The sequence below is a fragment of the Polypterus senegalus genome, chromosome 4 (assembly GCF_016835505.1).
Source record: "Polypterus senegalus isolate Bchr_013 chromosome 4, ASM1683550v1, whole genome shotgun sequence".
NCBI classification, from domain to species: domain Eukaryota; kingdom Metazoa; phylum Chordata; class Cladistia; order Polypteriformes; family Polypteridae; genus Polypterus; species Polypterus senegalus.
The window spans coordinates 37,783,871-37,804,489 of NC_053157.1; the positions used below are offsets into that span (position 1 = coordinate 37,783,871).

Below are 20,619 nucleotides of genomic sequence, written 5' to 3' on the forward strand. Positions count from 1 at the left end.
GTTTTGTTAGTCTTTATCACTGAGAAGAGCTTCTCACACAGATATGTGCTACCAAACATGCACAAGGTTCGAGCCGCATGTAGACGGACTTTTTTTGTTCTTCAAAGTCACCAAAGCACCGTGCAAACTCAGTGCTCAATAACTCTAGCCGCAATAACTTGCAGCATCATAAGGTAGACTTGATTAAGCGGTAAGTGTTGGCAAGGCAGCTGAAGCGCTGCATTATGGGATCTGTAGTTTATTGTGTTACCAGCGCTTCATATACCGGGCCATTAATAACAATAATACAGTATATAAAATGATCTCGGGCGGATATAATTACGCCGGGCGGATGTGGCCCTGCCCTTGAGTTTGACACATATGGACTAAATAGAACTTGAAAAGATATATTTTTCAAATGTGATCGCGCAATTCAGATAGAGTTGACGCACACTACAGCCTGCATGCCTCAATGAGTCATCCTCCCCTCGCTCTTACTTTTTTACCGTTCATCTAATGAATACACTGAGTATGGCTTTACCAAAACAATCATTGATGGCGAATAAAGTATCCATTATTCGAGTATATAGAGCGGGATATATATATATATACATATATATATACCCGCGTATCGCAGGAGAAGTAGTGTGTTAAAAAGCTAGAAAAGAAAAGGGAACATTTTAAAAATAACGTAACATGACTGTCAATATACAGTATTTGTTTTGTGAGTGTTACTGAGTGTTGCTGTCATCAAGGATTTGATTATCATTATTTCTTTCAATCAGGTTCGTATTTGTAGGATGTGTTGTGTTCAAGTTACATTCCGTGTTTGTCAATCGTTGTAAAGATGACAGGTTTCATTCATCGATTCGTTTCTTACTGCATCAATAAACAGCTCGTCTTCTTCTTTATCTGAGACCTGACACACTGCATGCACGGGTTTTTTTACACTGTCTTCCTTTAGCGGGACATTGACTTTTTCCACCGTGTGCTTTGTTTCCACAGTAGCTGCATTTATGAATATGCTTATCAGGCGCTTCATATTTTTGCTGCCTTTTCAATTGTGTAATTCGGTTTTGTTCAGCTCTTTGGAACTGTTGCTTTTATCTGTGCACTGCGCCAGTTCACGTGAGCCACTCGGTGTACTTGCATCGAAGGTTCCCAGCTGTGCTGGTGCCATCTCGTGCTATGTCCATAGCTTTATTTAATGTTACCTTAGTCCTGGCACTTAAAACTTTCTCTCGCAGTTTCGCTGAGTTTGTGTCAAACACCACCCTGACCATCTCATCTTCCTCTCCATAAGCACAGTCCTTCACCCGTGAATATTTACCCGTGGCAGTTTGCTATTGGATTGCCGCTGACGGACGGCCTTATATGGGCAGGCACTAAATTACAAACGCCAGCGCAGCCTGTCTATGAACTTAATTTAAAGTGTAGGTTTACATCGTGCTTTGTTTCAGTAGCAGAACTCATGAATATGGTTGTATATGTCACTCGCTCACTTCTTATTGTTTCGCTGCCTTCTCAATTATATAATGCATGTTTTCTTGAGCGCTTTTTTGAGGTCTTCCTGGTTTTCTATGTACTGCGTGATTACGTCGGAGGCGTGATGATGTCACAAAACTCCCCCACGGCGTTGAAGCTCATCTCCATTACAGTAAATGGAGAAAACTGCTTCCAGTTATGACCATTACGCATAGAATTTCGATATAAAACCTGCCCAACTTTTGTAAGGAAGCTGTAAGGAATGAACCTGCCAAATTTCAGCCTTCCACCCACACGGGAAGTTGGAGAATTAGTGATGAGTCAGTGAGTGAGTGAGTGAGTGAGTGAGTGAGTGAGGGCTTTGCCTTTTATTAGTATAGATATATATATATAGATATATATATATATATATATATATATATATATATATATGTAGACTCAAACCCATTATGACAGCAGCAATCCAAGCTGTGAAAAACAGTAAAAGGAGGCGTGTCAGATGTGTTGTACATTTTCTGATGCAGCTAGACGAAAACAACTTCGTGACGCTGCTGCCAAATACACAAAACAATTACTTTGACAATCATGTTACGTTATTTTTAAAATGTTTCCTTTTTTTTCATAACTTCTTTAACACATGACATCGCGAAGTGCGGGTATTTTGCTAGTGTACATATATATATATATATATATATATATATATATATATATATATATATATATATATATATATATGCCAGCAACACTCATGACAATGACAACACAATTACATTGTCAATCATGTTATGATGTTATTATTAAAATGTTTCCTTTTCTTTTTCATTACTTCTTTAACACACTACTTCTCTGCTGCGAAGCGCGGGTATTTTGCTAGTGTGTGTATATATATATATATATATATATACATACAGTATATACATATACAGTATATATATATATATATACACATATACAGTATATATATATATATATACATATAAAATGTGTGTGTGTGTGTATATGTATGTGTGAATATATGTAAATATGTATATATATGGATGTATGTGTGTATATATATATATATATGTATATATATGTTTATGTGTATGTGTATATATATATATATATACTGTATATATTAACACACTACTTCTCCGCTGCAAAGCACAGGCATTTTGATAGTTAATCAATATAGGCAACACTGTGTATGTCTTGAAGGTTCTTTCCTTGACCTTTACTGGTGTTGGAAACTACCATGCTTCCAATGCTTTTTGATTGTTGATCATACTCTGGGTCATAGTGAGGTTTCATCCACAGTTATGAAATACTTCTTAAATTTACACTAGTCTGTATTAAATGGCTCAAGTTAATGTCTGGCACAATGGGTACGGCAGTGCTTCATTTTTGGAGTCAACATTCTGGACATGCAAAATGCACAGACATGATGTTTAAATAGTTCATACAGAATTGTTTCAACTGTACCATATCTAATTGTTATAGTGGATGTTATCTCAGACACAACGATTCTTTGATCCTCCATTATGATTAGCTCCACAGTACCAACAATTTCTTCTGTTGCCAAAGTCAAATTCTAGCCAGACACAGGGGCCAACTTTGAGATATGCCCTTGCTACAACAAATCCTGCCTGTCTTCAATATGTATTAGAACTGGTTCTAATAAATTTTGATTAGATAGATAGATAGATAGATAGATAGATAGATAGATAGATAGATAGATAGATAGATAGATAGATAGATAGATAGATAGATAGATAGATAGATAGATAGATAGATAGATAGATAGAGATACTTTATTAATCCCAATCAAAATGAATCTCCAAAGGTTTATTTGTTCCTTCACATTAGAAATTCAATGATAGTATGAAACTTTGTTGTTTTCATCAACTATGTTCAAATTAATTTTGAAACAAGAAGTATACTCTGTAAACCTCAAATGCAAAAATGTGTAATTCACATATTTTAGTACTATAATCTCTGGCTAAACAATTTGTACTGTAGATTGCAGATTCAGTATCAAAACCTTGTTTCTAATCACACCTCACATGTGTGTAAAATAAACACACGCACAAGAAATAAATAAAAAAGTTAGGTATCTTTTTGGTAATCTTTTACCGTGACTAATCTGAGGTAGATGACTGAGATAATACTTTACTTGTACTACATACATCATGCAATTCTACTAGCAAAACTTAACTAATAAAGGACACAAGATAGCAAGCAAAAACTCTGATCAAGAAAAACAAAAAAAAGACCAAAAAAACAAAACAACAAAGATTTTTTAAAAAATCCAAGGTTAAACTATTTGAACTGTGAAAAAGGTAATCATGGTCAGATTATATAAAGACAAAGCTCAATTAAAGTGACAGCAACAAAACAGTGCAGAAAATGAATTTAAAATAACACCAAGCTTAGTATTTTATCAGTTAAATCATACTGAAAGTACTGCTGTGGCTAGGGTTGCCTCTGGAATTAATTCACTCGTCTTTATTATGTAATTAATGACTTTAACAACAGAAAAACATTGAAAAGAGTACAGAAAAATCTTACTGATCAATATACATAAAAAAAAACTTTAGACTCAATTGCAAAACAGCAAGAAAACAACCTAAAAAACATTTTCCATGTTCATCCGAGCAATAGAAATTTGGAAAACCTCAATGGCCAAGGTAACCTTTTCACTTTCTGAAAAAGAAACTGAAGTCACAACCTATGTACATATAAATACATACACAGTCGTGAAAAATAAGTACATTCCATGAATTTGTTTATAACATATGTAGGGCATAAGAAGATTTGAACTTCACTTAAACTAAACCTACAGATAAAAGTAATATAATAGAACAAACATCATGCCATATTTACATTTTGAAGTCCATTGTATAATTTAAATAAACATGTTGTAAATTTTGCATGTAGAAAAAGTAAGTACACCCCAACATCTTTATGACTACCTCAAATTAGAATGAGGTGTACCAGACCAGGCCATTAAAGTGAGTCTTGAAGAAACCTGTCCTATTTAAACCTGAGACATTTAGTTTCTTTTGCTCTTTGTGGTTGTAAAGTGTGTGTTTTTTCACCATACCCAGATCAAAAAAATGACACTTTTAGAAAGGTGGTTATATATGCCTATGAGTCAAGGAAGGGATTTAAAGAGATTTCTACAGAATTGGAAATCAATCATTCCACTGTTAAAACAACTGCCAACTTGTCCAATTCAGGAATCCCCAGTATGTTCAGCCAGGGAGAAGAACGCAAAATGCTGAAAGAAGTCTGTAGTGTTATATTAATTCACAAAAAAACAAGCTAAAAACTCTGAATTTTTTTTCCCCCAACAAGAAAAAATGTTACTAAATGTAACAGAAACATGAAAATTTTAAAAACATCATAAATACAGTTGAGAAGGCATGTCTAGCATCCAGAATTGTACTGATGCAGATTTATTTCATGTTTTACAACTTTTCATTACAATTGTGTTTTTGGTTGGAAGCCCTGCCCCATTCATGAATATTGATGAGTTACCATAGAGTGGCCAAACGAAAAGATGTATGATTGTTTTTGCAGAATTATGTTATTTCATTACCTAGATTGCAGCAGAATACTGCCCTGAGAGTTATTTGGGCTCTACACTGTAAGGCAGACCATTACACTCACCTATAGCATATAGGTTATATAGCATATATACTGTATATATATATTTTTTGTATCAGTATAGTGCTGCTGGATTATGTAAATTTCACCTTGGGATTAATAAAGTATCTATCTATCTATCTATAGTCTAATTTGAGTTTAACCATAACAAGACTGAATTCTGAGCCTGAGTCACGTTTGGAGTTAACACCAAAGAGGATAAAAAACAGGATACAAATTTCATAATGGGACTTACAAGTAGTTCTTGCCACTGTTGATATCACAATGCATGAGTCTACAATTAGAGAGGCTGCACAAATTAAATCTACATGGGAGGTATGACAGGAAGAAAACCTTTGAAGTCCAAAAAGGAAATCATAGTAAGACTAAAGCTTGGCCATGGACACCTAAACAAAGATTAGGACTTCTGGAACAATGTACTATGGACAGACAAGACAAAGATAAAGTTATCTGGTCACAGTAGTAGAAAACATGTTTGCCGAAAACCAAAGACAGTATTTGACCAGAATAACTTGATACCAACTATAAAGCATGTTGGTATACATGTTATAATTTGGTGCTGCTTTACTGTGTCAGGGCCTGGGCAGCTCCCCATTATAATAATTCACAATACATTCTTCACTGTAACAGAGGCTGTTTGAGGATAATGCAAGGTCATCTTTTAGAAGATTGAAGCTCAACCAAAATTGGACCTTTTAACAAAAAAAAAAACAAACAAAAAAAAAAACACTGCATCTAGGAGAATGTACATTGTACATAGACAAGCATCTGAAGTGGTTGCAGATTGTGTTTTAGGTTTTAAACAAACTTAATTACAGGCTTAATTCACCTTTTAATTGAAATGGCTCCTGTTTCTCTAGTCTCATCCTGCCCAAGCAAAGATAGATATGAAAAACGTTGTAAACCAAGCTGTTTTAAAGTAATTCATTACCAAACAGTCTTTCTAGCACACAAATGCAAGTCCACCATATACTACTTACTGATCAGTAATGTTTAATGCAATATACGATGCAATTTTTGCCCGTTGCCCTTGGCAAAGCTTTTTCAGATATATTAAAATAAGATGACCTTCATCAACCAACCATAAGAAACTGAATATATAGCTACTATATATGTGTGAACATCCACAGATAGTAAATTAAAAGTTTCATAAGCATGTTTAACATAATGGTAATGTGCATTTACATAAAAAACACATGTAATTATACAGGAAAAAGAGGTAGGGAGTGAAACACTCTCTTGCTAAGAGGATGATTAATAAAGCATATCCTAAAGACACTGCTGATCTGACAAATGTTTCCAAATTTCAATTGAAATTCTATTCTATTTATGTCATAAAATATAAATTATTTTTAAAATAAACATTTCTGCCTCATATTAAATGATTTCATCTTTATGACAATATGAGGAAACAAAATAATATTTTTTTTTTGTGTAACAATGGTACTTTTATGTACTAGACTAAAATATATAATCATTATGCATCTGCTCCAAGTGCTTTATTTCAATAAACCAACTATTTCTGGTCTATATACTGTAGGAGCTATTAGAGAGAAGTAGCTAAAAATGTTCACATGAACATAAAAAACAGCCTGGCCAAAATAGATTTGTTCTGGCCTGTCTGATTTGAAAGTTAGATGATACAGACATCCAAGCAGACAAGTTTTTCCCCCCAGAATTATGATCAGGACATCCCAAAACATCAAGAACAGTGTAGAAGGGGAAAAAAAAACAAAAAAAAACCTAAGGATACACTTTTCATCCTCTGTTCATAATTTCAAGACTTTGTCCAAGGTACTAGACAAAGCTGATGTCAGTGGTAAAATAATAGTGCACCACTTAGTCTGTTTAAGCTTGCAGTTTGGTCATACTTTCCTTTACAGAAATCCTACTGATAGGGTTGTCCTTAGACTATTAAACCCTGTTAAATGTCGCCATAATGAATTCTGCTTTGTAATGCAACAGACCATATGCATAAAATTATAAAATGGTACTGACATCACAAAAATAGGAAGTGTCATCAGCACACCCACAGTTCACATGCAACAATAAAACCACTCACAGAACATTCCAGACAATCCCAGCGACTCGTTTCTGTTTGATTGACAGTCAGAAATCCCAAATAAGAAATTCACCACAAGAAAAAAAGAAATAGAAAAATTAGGTTTAAAGCCTTATATACTACCATAAATATAATATGTACAGTATGTCTTTCTGACTCTCATATGGAGATACAATTTTTTAAAATCATAATGATAGCTGAAATCATCCAAATGGGCCTGATTAAAAGTTTACATACCCTTGAATGTTGGGGCTGATTTTATACACACACATTGACACACACAGGTTCAAATAAAAGGTAATTAAAGGACAATGTCCACACCTGTAAAATCTTGGATTGTAATAAGTTTCAATGTATAAATAGTCAATTTATAATCAATGCAGAACTGCACTGACTTTGCTGGATATCAAGGCATGGGGAAAGAAAAAGAACGGTCAAAAGACTTCTGGGAAAATGTTGTTGATTTGTTAAAAAAAAAAAAAACAAACAAAGCTACCAAAACTTAAAACATGCTCACCTGAAGAGCTGTAACTATCTTTGTCTGGAAGTAGCAACTGAGCCTTTGAAAAACATACACAAAGTACGGTCAAGATGCTGTTGCCGGTAAGTACATTTTAATTCTTGTCTCACCAAACACAAGTTGAAAGAACGGGAATAATCCATTTTGGTTGATCAGCAACCAGCAAAGAAAGAAAGAAAGAAAGAAAGAAAGAAAGAAAGAAAGAAAGAAAGAAAGAAAGAAAGAAAGAAAGAAAGAAAGAAAGAAAGAAAGAAAGAAAGATAGATAGATAAAAAGAAAGAAAGAAAGAAAGATAGATAGATAGATAGATAGATAGATAGATAGATAGATAGATAGATAGATAGATAGATAGATAGATAATCTTTCTTTCTTTGTCCCCAGGAACAAATCTGTCTTTTTACAGAAGCTCTTTAAATAAATACATAAATATGTAGACAAATAGGTAATACAGAAGTAAGTAAATAAATAATATATATATACACACACACACACACACACACACCAGAATGACTATAGAGCAAGAAATTTAGAAATAAGTCCACAGTGTGTCCTATAACTGTGCTTGCCTTTTTAATCAGCTTGTTGATGCAGTGGGCCTCTCTTGAAGCTATGTTACCAGCTAAGCACACCACAAGGTAGAAAATTGCACTGGCCATCACAGAGTTATAGAAGATGTGAAGGAAGTCACTTACCACATTAAAGGAATGCAGTCTTCTAAGGAAAAAGAGTCTGCTTTGCCCTTTCTTATTTAGTTCCACTATATTCCCGAGAACAGCCCAACTTGTTAATAATGTGGACCCCCAAGTACTTGTAGGATTGGACCACCTTTACATGCACTTGTTGAATTGTGACTGGACATAGAGGCTCTTTGATGTGGCAAAAATTAATAACCAGTTCCAAAAGTTAATAACCAGTTCCTTGGTTTTGTGGATGTTAAGATACAGACAATTCTCTTTGCACCACGAAACAAAACACCTGACTCCTATACTCTGTCTCATTCTCATCAATACAACCCCATAAGTGCAGAATCATCTGAGAATTTCTGCAGGTGACATGACCTGGTAGTCTGAGGTGTACAGAATGAAGAGAAAAGGAGACACTATTCCATATGGTGCTTCAGTGTTGCTCACATCAGTATCACAAACACAGTTCCTGAGTCTGACAAACTGCAGTCTGCCTGACAGATAGTCCATCATCCAAGACACCACATGTCCAACTGTCAAACTGCAGTGGGTCCAGGTGGCCTACCACAAGAGAACTCATATATTCCTGGACCAGTCTGTCTAAAGTCTTCATGATGTGTGATGTACAGGCCAAAGGTCTGTAGTCATTAAGATCTGCCTTCTTTGGAAATGGAACAATGCAGAATGTTTTCTACAGCAAATGCAACTTTCTGAAGCATGGGAACAGACAACAATGGACACCACAAAGTTGGTCAGCACAGGCCTTAGGAATCTGAGGTCTGACTTCATCTGATCCTGCAGCTTTTCCTGTGTATAGCTTCCTCAGTTGTCTCCTTACTTGGTTTTTATATATGGACAGTCCACACTGATTGTCAGAGGTGTACATGTAACTGACCATTCCATTCGATGTGGTAGGAGTTGATGATGTAGCAGGGATGGTGTGGGAAAACTGGCCATTGGAAGAAGGTGGAAAAATCTATTAAAAAATGGTTCTTGTTGTTAGCTTTGTTCACATCCACTAAAGTCCAGTAATGATGCCCCATCCATTTCACACATCCTTTACATTATTCTGAGTGAGTTTGTTTTCTGTTTTAGCTTTGTAAGCATTATTTTCTTCAGCGCACGATGAACATCCTTAACAGCCTCTTTGTCACCAGATTTGAATACTGTCTTTTGCTCATTCAGGAAACATTTTGGCTCCTTAGTAATCCAGGGCTTAGTCTGGAAATGGCACACTTTGTGGACAGACCGAGAGTCAAACCATGTTCCGTCTACTGGGGTATCAATGCTAACAAAATCCATTGTTGGTAAATACAGCCACAATCAAACTCAGATTATTTATAAGCCCGTCCATAAGACAAAGGCAAGCAAGCAGTTAACACAAGAATCCTTGAAGCCTACAGAAAAATTCATAATCTGGAGCCACTTTAAATTCCTTCTCACTTCTCCTCTTTAGCATCTTTTGTTTTGCAGATGTGACAATTAGCACAAGCAGCAAGCTACCCACAAACTTGGTGTCTTAAAATGGATACCTTTCAGTGTTGTATATGCACTTACTTCCTCTTTTTATTGTCATAAAATTGGAAAACAATATGTCAATATTATCCCAGTAACGTAACAGTACAAAGCTGGCCAACTGCAAAGTTTGTGAAGCAGTTAACTAAGCTGACATATGGAAAAAAGCACAAGACTACACAAGTCTCACCAGGTAATGTATATATGCTAGCTAAACTAATATGTATATTTAAGATATGAAAGCAGAACAAAATGCCACATAATGGACTACAAAACACAGACAAATGTACAAACTCAAAAGAAACTCTCTTTAAAGTAAATTATTATATTATTTGTACACACTCTTCTGAATTAACTGGTAGTTTTCAAATCAACATACTTCACACAACAATGTCCTAGGTAACAAAGCTAGAATATTCATACTTCTGATTTTATCTAAAAGGAAGCTGGCCAGTTAGCAACCGTAAACATGTTAGGTGTTTGCACAGTTAAGATTTTTCACTCAAATACAGGTATTTATTTTTTTACAATAATGGGCACAAAGACAAAATTATGAAGGAGAACATAAAAATTGCTGACCAAAAAAAAAGGAACAAGGATTCAGAGGCATATAGTACTGTGGAAATTTTTAGGCCACCTAAAAATTGTTTTTTAAGCTAATTATATTGACAGTCTTTATTTACTGACAACTCTATGTAACATTAGTGTAAACATAAATAAAACATTGATATAATACAAACTAATGAGAATGTCTTATACAGTATTTGTAGCCATTTATGCACAAGATGTCCTGCTGCTGGGACACTGCCATATTTCAATGTTGTTTGTCTACAGGGTGGTCCAGATCTAATTATGCAGATCCAGATCGTCTGAATGACTTTGATTTATGCAGGGACAATTCCAGTTCAGCGCGAAGATGATTCTTCATGTTGTCAGTTCGCACACTTCTCGATGGTCCGGGATTTTTCGGGTGATTTTCTATGTAATAAACTTAATAAGTTATAGCCTAATGAAAATTGCATAATTAGATCTGGACCGCCCTATATGTTGCATATGTTGCAATAAACCCACAACTCAATCAAAAGCAATAATAGTATTTTTACACACCCAAGGGTGTTTTTTGTTCTTCAAATAAATTGTAAGTTTCCATGTTGTTTGCTCTCTTTCATTAGTACAATATGCAATTTGCACATGTATATGCCGAGGTAAGTAGTGTGTCACAGCAATCTCTTTTTATCAAAGATCCCACATACAGTAAAAGACTCATTACCATTCAATAACTAAATTTCAGACCTTTCTAATGATGTATAGTTGTCTATGATTGGTCATTTGCACCACATGTCACAGCTGTTGGAGTAAAAGGCAGAAAATGTATTGCTTATGTGACAAGTAATCTTTAAGCATATTTTCACAAAAGCTTTTTGTTTAGTTGATGTACAATCAGATGAAGTTTGTACTAGGGAAGTGCCTTCTTCCCAAAGAAAAAAAAAGTGTACAGTTTTAACTCTATTGAGAATGATGCGTTTGCTGAAGGACTTGATGCTATGTTTGATTTATAAGTACTGGTTTGTGTAACAGTGTGTAGTTTTACATTTCAATTACCATATCTAGATGCTGTACGCTGCATGTTCCCCAGTGTTATTTTTCAGCTTCTCAGCATGCCAGTGAAATACTGCTTCTAAACAGAATGTCACTCGCCGTGAGAACTTTCACGGGAAGACTGCCCTTCACTTAAATGAATTTGTAATGCACCACACTGTGCCACCACTCTCAGTTTCACATAAGGACCCTCCACCCTCCAACTTGCACAGGGAATCGCTCTTTGATTGAATTTATTTGTAAAAAGCTGTACCACACCACCACCATCCATCTATCCATTTTCCAACCCGTTATATCCTAACTACAGGGTCACAGGGATCTGCTGGAGCCAATCCTACCACACCACCACTCACAGTGTAAATAAAAACACACTAAATCTTTGTGGAACAGCTGCAACAGGAAGCAGGAGGAAATGTGTGAATCACAGGACAAACACTATCTACTGTATAAAATGCAAAGTTTCTCATTATCTTGTAGTAAACAGAAATTGCTTCAGGAAATAGCATGAAAAAAAATTTTGAAAATAAAGGGTAGTTGGTTATGTACTGTAAAATATAGTGTTTTGGAGAGAACTCCCTAAAACAACAATTTTGTTTTTTGCATTTTATTTAGTTGATATTGATGTGAAATAAAGCTAAACATTTTCCTTTAAAAATTCAAGTGTTATAATTACTACTGTCATCCATTCAAAGCTCCTTTATTAAATAAGCACAATAATAGCCATTCATTTTTGGGAATATAATTTAGGCGCAATAATGCCAAAAACCCTAGGGACATAAAGGTTTAAAACAAGTAAGTATTTTGCATGACCTTCATTAACATGTGAAACTGAAGCAATTCTCTTTGGTACACTGCTATATATTTTTTTTTTATTTTACATAAATAATTCTGTGCCAAATTATTACAACTTGTTTGCCTGATACTCTATAACTTCTTTTTTGTCTATATTTTTTCCTGCACAACTAAATCCACAATGGTTTTATTACTGAGGCTGGGAATCTAAGGTGGCCAGTCTAACAATGTTATTGTTCCATTTGCAGACTTAGGTCTAAATCAGTGAAAGGCAACCTTTTTCGAGTTGCGGCGCACTAAGTACAAAAATTTTCTTTCGCGGCGCACCTGAGGGATTGCTCATAAATAAAGTCGTGACGAAACAATCTATGGACAATCGCCAATAAAAACAGTTAATTTTACATGTTTGAAAGACATTTTATTAATAAAGGAATCAAAGGATAAATCTTAAATTTAATTAATGTGAATGTTGAGATTGTTTTTCAGCACATATGAGATTGATGCAGGATCAATTTTCGAAAGACAAATGCGCATTTCCTTGTCGATTCGTTTCTTAGACTTCATTTCCGTATCCGTACAGTGAGCGAGATCTTCTAACAATGAGACTTTTTAAGTCTCATGAGATGTGTTTTTGACACTGCTGGTGTTGATATTATGATGAATGGTGAACAGCGAAAATTTGAACTTGCATTCAAAATAAATACATTCGTTTATTCAACAATCTGATTAACCGTTATCTGTTTTTCCAACATAAAATATTTTTTTTAAAACATTATCTTTTTAATCAACCAAAAGTTTAAAAACACTAGCAATTTTAAATATTTTACAAAAGTTTTTGCGGCGCCCCTAGAAAATTCCCTGTTGCCCGACAATGTTTTAAATTGTAAAAAGTTTTTGGGGGTTGTTATCATGCTCAAAGATGATTCTTTTGCCAATAAACTGTTTTCACATTCATTGTGGTTATGATGAAGAATCAGTAATATTTACATTCCTATTTACAATAATTCCAACAGTTTTGATCCGATTCCCAACCCTGGTGCCTGAATCCCAAATCACGACAGAGTTGCCACAATACTTCACAGTATGATACAGAAAGACATCAGTTTGCTTCTTGCCAATCCTTCTTTTGACAAACTAGCAACTTTGTGAACCAATATTTCATATTGGGGCTCACTGCTCAAAATACTTTCTGCCAGTGGTTATCACTGCATTCTTGATGGTCTACCGCAATATTGTCTGCTTGTTGATATTCACAAAAAACAGTTTATAACCTGCAGCATGCCCCACAAGATTATTTCTTTTACAAATTCTTTGAATTGTTGAAGCCTGTATGTTAACACTCCCAGATTCTTAACAAGCACTTAATTTAATTTCTTCCTGTCCACTGACAGTAATCTAGGAGTATTGTTTTTTTTTTAATGGACAGATTTTTCAGCTTTTCACTGCATTTATGCATTTCATACTCCTCCTTATTTTTGGAAAGGACAATAAATTATGATTATTTGCATCTATTATAACATTACATAATGTTTTTGAAAAGAAATGCACACTTGTCTAACCAGCTGAAAAAATACATTCCAGTACTGACAGTACTTTATACTATTTCATCTCTTATACTGATTCCACATGTTGCATAAAAAAAATCTTGCTTCAACTGTCTTAACTATACAATAAGCCATGTGTCTTTTGTTTCTTTGCTGCCAGAATGCAATACTCCTGTTCTGGTGGAAGATATGGAAGCATCTGTAAAATAGATGGTGCACAGTTGGAATCTAGTAGAAATATGTCATTCAAATATTTTCAGGCTGATGGAACAGCTGCTCTCCAATTTAAAAGTCTGTCTAATTATCAGACATATTTAAACAGATAAATAAAAATAATTACAATTAATTTTATTTACATAGTGATAATAATAATAATACAATTTATTTATATAGCGCCATTCCCATGCTCACTTTAAAAAGTAAGTGTGAAAATGTTTCTGAAATCTCTTGAGCAATTTATAGACTACAATTGGTTCAACTGCATTAGCATCAGTAGGTCTTGCAGAGAGTCACAACATTTTCCAAGTTTTTATCATTGGTTCTGGCTCTGTCAACTCATACTCTAGTCATGGCAGTTGACAAGTAAACTCCTTGGCAAAATAAAAGGGACCATTTCTTGGTGGAAAAAAAGAAAAGCTGAATACAATTCAAGGAAATGGCCACAATGTTAGCTATGTTTACTTGCTGTAGAGTTTATATACCACAGTAAACAACATTCCCTCTTTTTTCTGTAAGATGGAATGCTAGACTAGTTCCTAGGTACATATAGTGCTTCCACTAATCACTATTTAAAGAAATATTTCACATAACCAAGCAAAACTTGTGATTAACTATAAAAGAAACCATTCTATACTCACTGATCACTTTTTTGTATTTTTTTAAATTCAGAAGAAATGACTTCTCACACTTGTTGTTCAGGAGCTTAGTGTTCACAGGAAACCTATAAATAATGAATAAATAATGTTGAAAAAACTGCCTATTAAATGGGAAGACAAAAGTTGAATACTATAACAGAAACAAATAGCATCTTTTAAATAAAGGGATCAGAGAATTATAAATTCTATGCATAATAGAATTACATCTACTGGTAAACTGCAGACATTATAAGAGATGGTGGCATGATGGTGTGCAAGATAGCATTGCTGTCTTACACATCCAAGGCCTTGGGTTCAATTGCCAGCATGGCCACTGTCTGTGTGGAATTTACCCATCCTCTGTGTGCTCAGTTTACATTCTACATCCCATAAGATGTCCAGTTAGGTATTAGTCAAGGCACTTTAAGTTTATTAATTGCCTCTACTGGTGCCAAAATAGGATTCAGCTTACTTCGCCCATTCGATTAACATTAGAATTACCAAAGTCTACAAAAAAACTTGTAAACCCGGCCCGCCTTAAATCCCTTCGCACCTCTCCGTCAGCATCTTTTGTCTTGTAAATGTGTCGATAAGCACAAGCAGCCTGCTATACCATCCCCCACCGCCGTAGAAAGGGCAAGAAGTTCTCCCAGTTCAAGCCTAGATTATCTGGGAGTGAGCTATCTAGAGTAGTATAGGGAAATAATTTCATGTGTGTTCCGTGTCTACAACAATCTATGTAAACACAATGTTAAAACAGAAATATTTTTCATGTTTTCATGTCTCTCTCTCTTATTCTTCCTAGGGCACGAAGCGGAAGCAGAAGCAGACAATGGCCGACAGTGAGGTGAATCGCGTTGCAGTCGTAGTAGAAGAACTCCAGGCACTCGACGAAAAACTCCTGTCCCGACGAAGATACCTTAGAGATCTGAAGTCCCAACTACTGGATAAACCGTCCTCGCCATCTGTAATCGGCATAACATCAACCCCGTGTTGTGCCGCTCAAGTGAACCTTACCCCAGTGTCTCGTAGGAGTGACACTGCTGATGACCTCGGCGGATTTCAGCTATGCAGGTGGGGGTTCAAGGCCAGAGCACCTCCATCAGCACAGGTGAGCATCTTAACTCAGAACCAGTTCAACCCTCTCCACGTCCCCAGTTCGCCTTCAGCCCCTGGTGATGTAATAGTGGTAGGTGATTGTATTGTTAGAAACCTCAATATCGCATGCCCTAATGGAAAATCATTTGTTTCTTGTTTTCCCGGTGCTAGTGTCCGAGATGTGATGAGACGTGCGCCAGCAATCCATGAGAAGCACAAGAATAGAGCAGCTGGAGCAATTGTTTTGCATGCCGGCGTAAACGATATAAGGCACCGACAATCGGAAATCCTCAAGGCTGACTTTGCACCATTAATTATAGACACGAAGGACAGGACCCCATCGGCAAAGGTCTTCATTTCGGATCCACTACCTCTTGCCAGACGATCAAACGAGTACTACAGTCGTCTGCTAGGAAAAAAACCAACTGGCTGCAGGGTTTCTGCAAGAAGCAACACATCTGGTTCATCAACAACTGGAACCTCTTTTGGGAAAGACCGTGTTTCTTCAAGCGAGATGGCCTGCATCCGAACAGTTTCGGCGCCCAGGTCCTATACGAAAACATATTTAAGGTAATTTGTTTATCTTGACTATCTATCGCTGCTCTTAACCCCTTCCAAAATGCTACTGTTGTGCTAGGACATGATAATTGTTTAATAAAATCTTCAGTAAAAGTGCACAACATTAATACTGTAATAACCAATCTCAATGCACGTAGAAAATCTAGGCAATACGGCATAAACACCAATAATTTAATTAAAATTACTACTTTAGAGGAAAAATGTATTAAAACTATAAAAACAGATTATGGATTAAACAAAAAATACAAACAGAGCGGCGCTAATAAAAATAACTTAGTTCCGGTTCCAAATATCAATAACGCACATAGTATTAATCTCATCCCCTCCGAAACATTAAATATGGTACTATTAAATGTTAGAGCTTTAACTAATAAGACGTTTTTTATCAACAATCTTATTAGTGATAAAAAAATAGATTTTATTGCATTTAGTGAAACGTGGCTTAGCTCAGACGGCGTGGCTGTTTTAATCGAATCTGCGCCTCCGGATTACAATTTTACTCGTGCAGATCGCCAAGGAAAAAGAGGCGGTGGCTTGGCAAACGTTTACTCGAGCCGGTTAAAGATGTCAGTTTTGGTAAGTTCAAGTCCTTTGAGTATCTCGCCGTTGTTATCCATGGAGATTCTCAGGTTCTAGTATTATCCGTGTATAGACCTCCAAAATTCAACGCATCTTTTTTTGAGGAATTCTCTGACTTAATGTCAATTTTAATTACGAACTATGACACACTCTTAATAGTCGGCAACTTTAATTTTCATATAGGTAATCAGTGTGACCAAAAAGTAAAAGAATTTATGAACCCCCTGGGCTCTTTTGATTTGAGACAGCTCGTTAATCAGCCTACACATAAAGCAGGTCATACGTTGGACTTAGTGATTACTAAAGGACTAAGAGTTGATATAAAGCAGGTCATTGATATTGGTCTATCAGACCATTTTCTTCTACTTTTTAATATAGAAATAATGATAGAAAACACCCATGAGAAGCATATTGTTAAAAAACAATTCTTTGACTCATCAGCAGCTTTAAAACTTACATTCTAAGCAATCAGTCCGTTTATAGTGCCAACTATAATAGCGAGGATAATGTAAATAGTAAGGTGGAAATATTTAATACTAAAGTGAGAGCTGCTGTTGACATAGTTGCACCTGAAAAGACAGTTAAAAATATCTTCTAGCATTGTTATACCATGGAAGACCCAAAGAGTTTCTGATTTAAAGAGAACGTGCCATAGAGCTAGGCGTAAATGGAGGAAGACTAAACTAACTATCCACTATGAAATATTAAAAGTTAAAATAACAGAATACAATAACACTGTCCATCTTGAGAGACGCTGCTATTTTTCTAAGATTATAAATAACAATGCTAGTAATCCCAGTGAGCGGCACGGTGGCGCAGTGGTAGCGCTGCTGCCTCCCAGTTAGGAAACCTGGGTTCGCTTCCCGGGTCTTCCCTGCGTGGAGTTTGCATGTTCTCCCCGTGTCTGAGTGGGTTTCCTCTGGGCGCTCCGGTTTCCTCCCACAGTCCAAAGACATGCCAGTTAGGTGGATTGGCGATTCTAAATTGGCCTGTGGGTGTGTTTGTGTGTGTCCTGCGGTGGGTTGGCACCCTGCCCAGGATTGGTTCCTGCCTTGTGCCCTGTGTTGGCTGGGATTGGCTCCAGCAGACCCCCGTAACCCTGTGTTCGGATTCAGGTTGGAAAATGGATGGATGGATAATAATCCCAGAGTCTTATTCTCTACGATTGATCGTCTGCTAAACCCAGGTAACTCAAAGAAATGCCTCCTAAGTACTTCCAGTAAAACCTGTGAGGCTATTGCTGTATTTTTCAACCAAAAAAATTAATGATATTAGAAATAACATAGTATATCTCCCCAACATAAACATAAACCCCAGCATTCCGTTATAAACAAATTAAACTCTTTCACTAGGATAGATTTACCTGATTTACATAAAATAATTTCTCAACTGAAACCCTCCACCTGCGTCCTTGACCCAATACCAACAAACTTTTTCAAAGAAGTATCGGCGTGCTAATTGATAATGTTCTTGACATAGTAAATTTGTCATTAGATACGGGGGTCTTCCCAGACTGTCTTAAGACTGCTGTAGTTAAACCCCTACTTAAGAAACATAATCTTGACCCCTCAGCTCTTGAAAATTTTAGACCCATCTCTAACCTGCCTTTCTTAAGTAAAATTCTAGAGAAGGCAGTCATTATGCAGTTAAATGACCACCTAAATAAACATGCTATTCTTGATAAATTTCAGTAGGGTTTTAGAACAAATCACAGCACAGAAACTGCACTCGTTAAAGTAGTAAATGATTTACGGGTAAATGCAGACAGAGGCCATTAATCAGTTCTCATCCTCTTAGATCTGAGTGCTGCATTTGACACCATTGATCATAATATTCTTAGAAATTGCCTTAGTCAATGGGTGGGCCTCTCTGGCAGTGTCTTAAATTGGTTTGAATCCTACCTGGCAGGGAGAAAATTCTTTGTTAGTTTTGGTAATTCCAACTCAAAGACACATGATATCTGATATGGTGTTCCACAAGGCTCTATCCTAGGTCCGCTGCTATTCTCAAGCTACATGCTTCTGTTAGGTCAGATTATCTCAGGGCACAACGTGAGCTACCACAGCTATGCTGATGACACACAGCTGTATTTATCAATAGCACCTGATGACCCCGATTCTATTGATTCACTAACACAATGTCTGACTTGTATCTCAGAATGGATGAATAGTAACTTTCTCAAGTTAAATAAAGAGAAAACTGAAATCTTAGTGATAGCAATAATGGATACAATGAGGCTAGAATTAGAAATAAACTGGATACATTAGGATTAAAAGTCAAGATAGAGGTAAAAAGCTTAGGGGTAACTGTTGACTATAATATAAATTTTAAATCGTATATTAATCGTATCACTAGGACAGCATTTTTTCACTTAAGAAACATAGCTAAAGTTAGACCTCTTATATCATTGAAAGATGCTGAGAAATTAGTTAACGCGTTTGTTTTCAGTCGACTGTAACGCACTCCTCTCAGGACTACCCAAAAAAGATATAAATCGTTTGCAACTAGTGCAGAATGCAGCTGCTAGAATCCTAACTAGAAAAAGAAAATCTGAGCACATCTCTCCAGTTTTGATGTCACTACACTGGTTACCTGTGTCATTCAGGATTGACTTTAAAATTCTGCTTATGGTTTATAAAGCCTTAAATAATCTCGCCCCATCTTATATATCGGAATGTCTGACACCTTATATTCCAAATCGTAACCTCAGATCCTCAAATGAGTGTCTCCTTAGAATTCCAAGAACAAAACTTAAAAGAAGTGGTGAGGCGGCCTTCTGCTGCTATGCACCTAAAATCTGGAATAGCCTGCCAATAGGAATTCACCAGGCTAATACAGTAGAGCAGTTTAAAACACTGCTGAAAACACATTACTTTAACATGGCCTTCTCATAACTTCACTGTAATTAAAATCCTGATACTCTGTATATCCAACTCATAATAAATATTCATGGTGGCTCTAAAATCTGTACTAACCCCTACTCTCTCTTTTGTTTCCTTGCACCACCACCATCTACTCAAAGCACCATGATGTTCCAACAATGATGGATGGATTAAAAGCCAGAAGTCTGTATGACCATCAACATCAAGTGACTCCATGAGAACCCTAACTACAAAGAGGACTATTTCATTTATGTTAGGTAGAATGCCCAGAGGGGACTGGGCGGTCCCATGGCCTGGAACCCCTGCAGATTTTATTTTTTTTCTGTCCACCCTGGCCATCGGACCTTACTCTTTTCTATGTTAACTAATGTTGTCTTATTTTAATTTCTTATTTTGTCTTTTATTTTTCTTTTCTTCATTATGTAAAGCACTTTGAGCTACTTTTTGTATGAAAATGTGCTATATAAATAAATGTTGTTGTTGTTTAAGTAATATCGGGTCAAGATCGGGTGTAAATTTGTGGTACTTGTAAAAGTTACCATTTTTTCAGTTTTACTTTCTTAGTCACGTTCACGCTCTCCCTCCCCCCTTCCTGATCTGACCCTAACTAACAGTGCCAGCATAAATTTACACCCTATCTGACGCTTTTTGTTTTCAAATAATATTGCATTATTGCAATGACGTTTTCTGATTGGTACTATTCAGGTCATACAATGATTTCTTCAAAATATCACATACATTTGTTGCTTTTTTTTTTCCCCCAAGTGCTGCGTTGACATCATGCATCAGAAGGCGTGAGC

At 36.0% G+C, this 20,619-nt stretch overlaps 1 protein-coding gene across 6 annotated transcripts in view; it reads right to left on the reverse strand.

Moving 5' to 3' along the window:
* The window catches only part of znf532 (zinc finger protein 532), a 141,411-nt gene that overhangs the window by 108,505 nt on the left and 12,287 nt on the right, over positions 1-20,619 (reverse strand). For 4 of the 6 annotated variants that reach the window (XM_039750487.1, XM_039750488.1, XM_039750489.1 and 1 more), the window contains exon 3: positions 14,685-14,767. The exons of 1 other annotated variant lie outside the window; for it this stretch is intronic. The gene's annotated coding sequence lies outside the window, so the exon portion shown is untranslated. Of the gene's footprint in view, positions 1-7,174; positions 7,192-14,684; positions 14,768-20,619 lie in introns of those variants that run through there. One more of the 6 variants, XM_039750492.1, reaches the window with a different exon arrangement.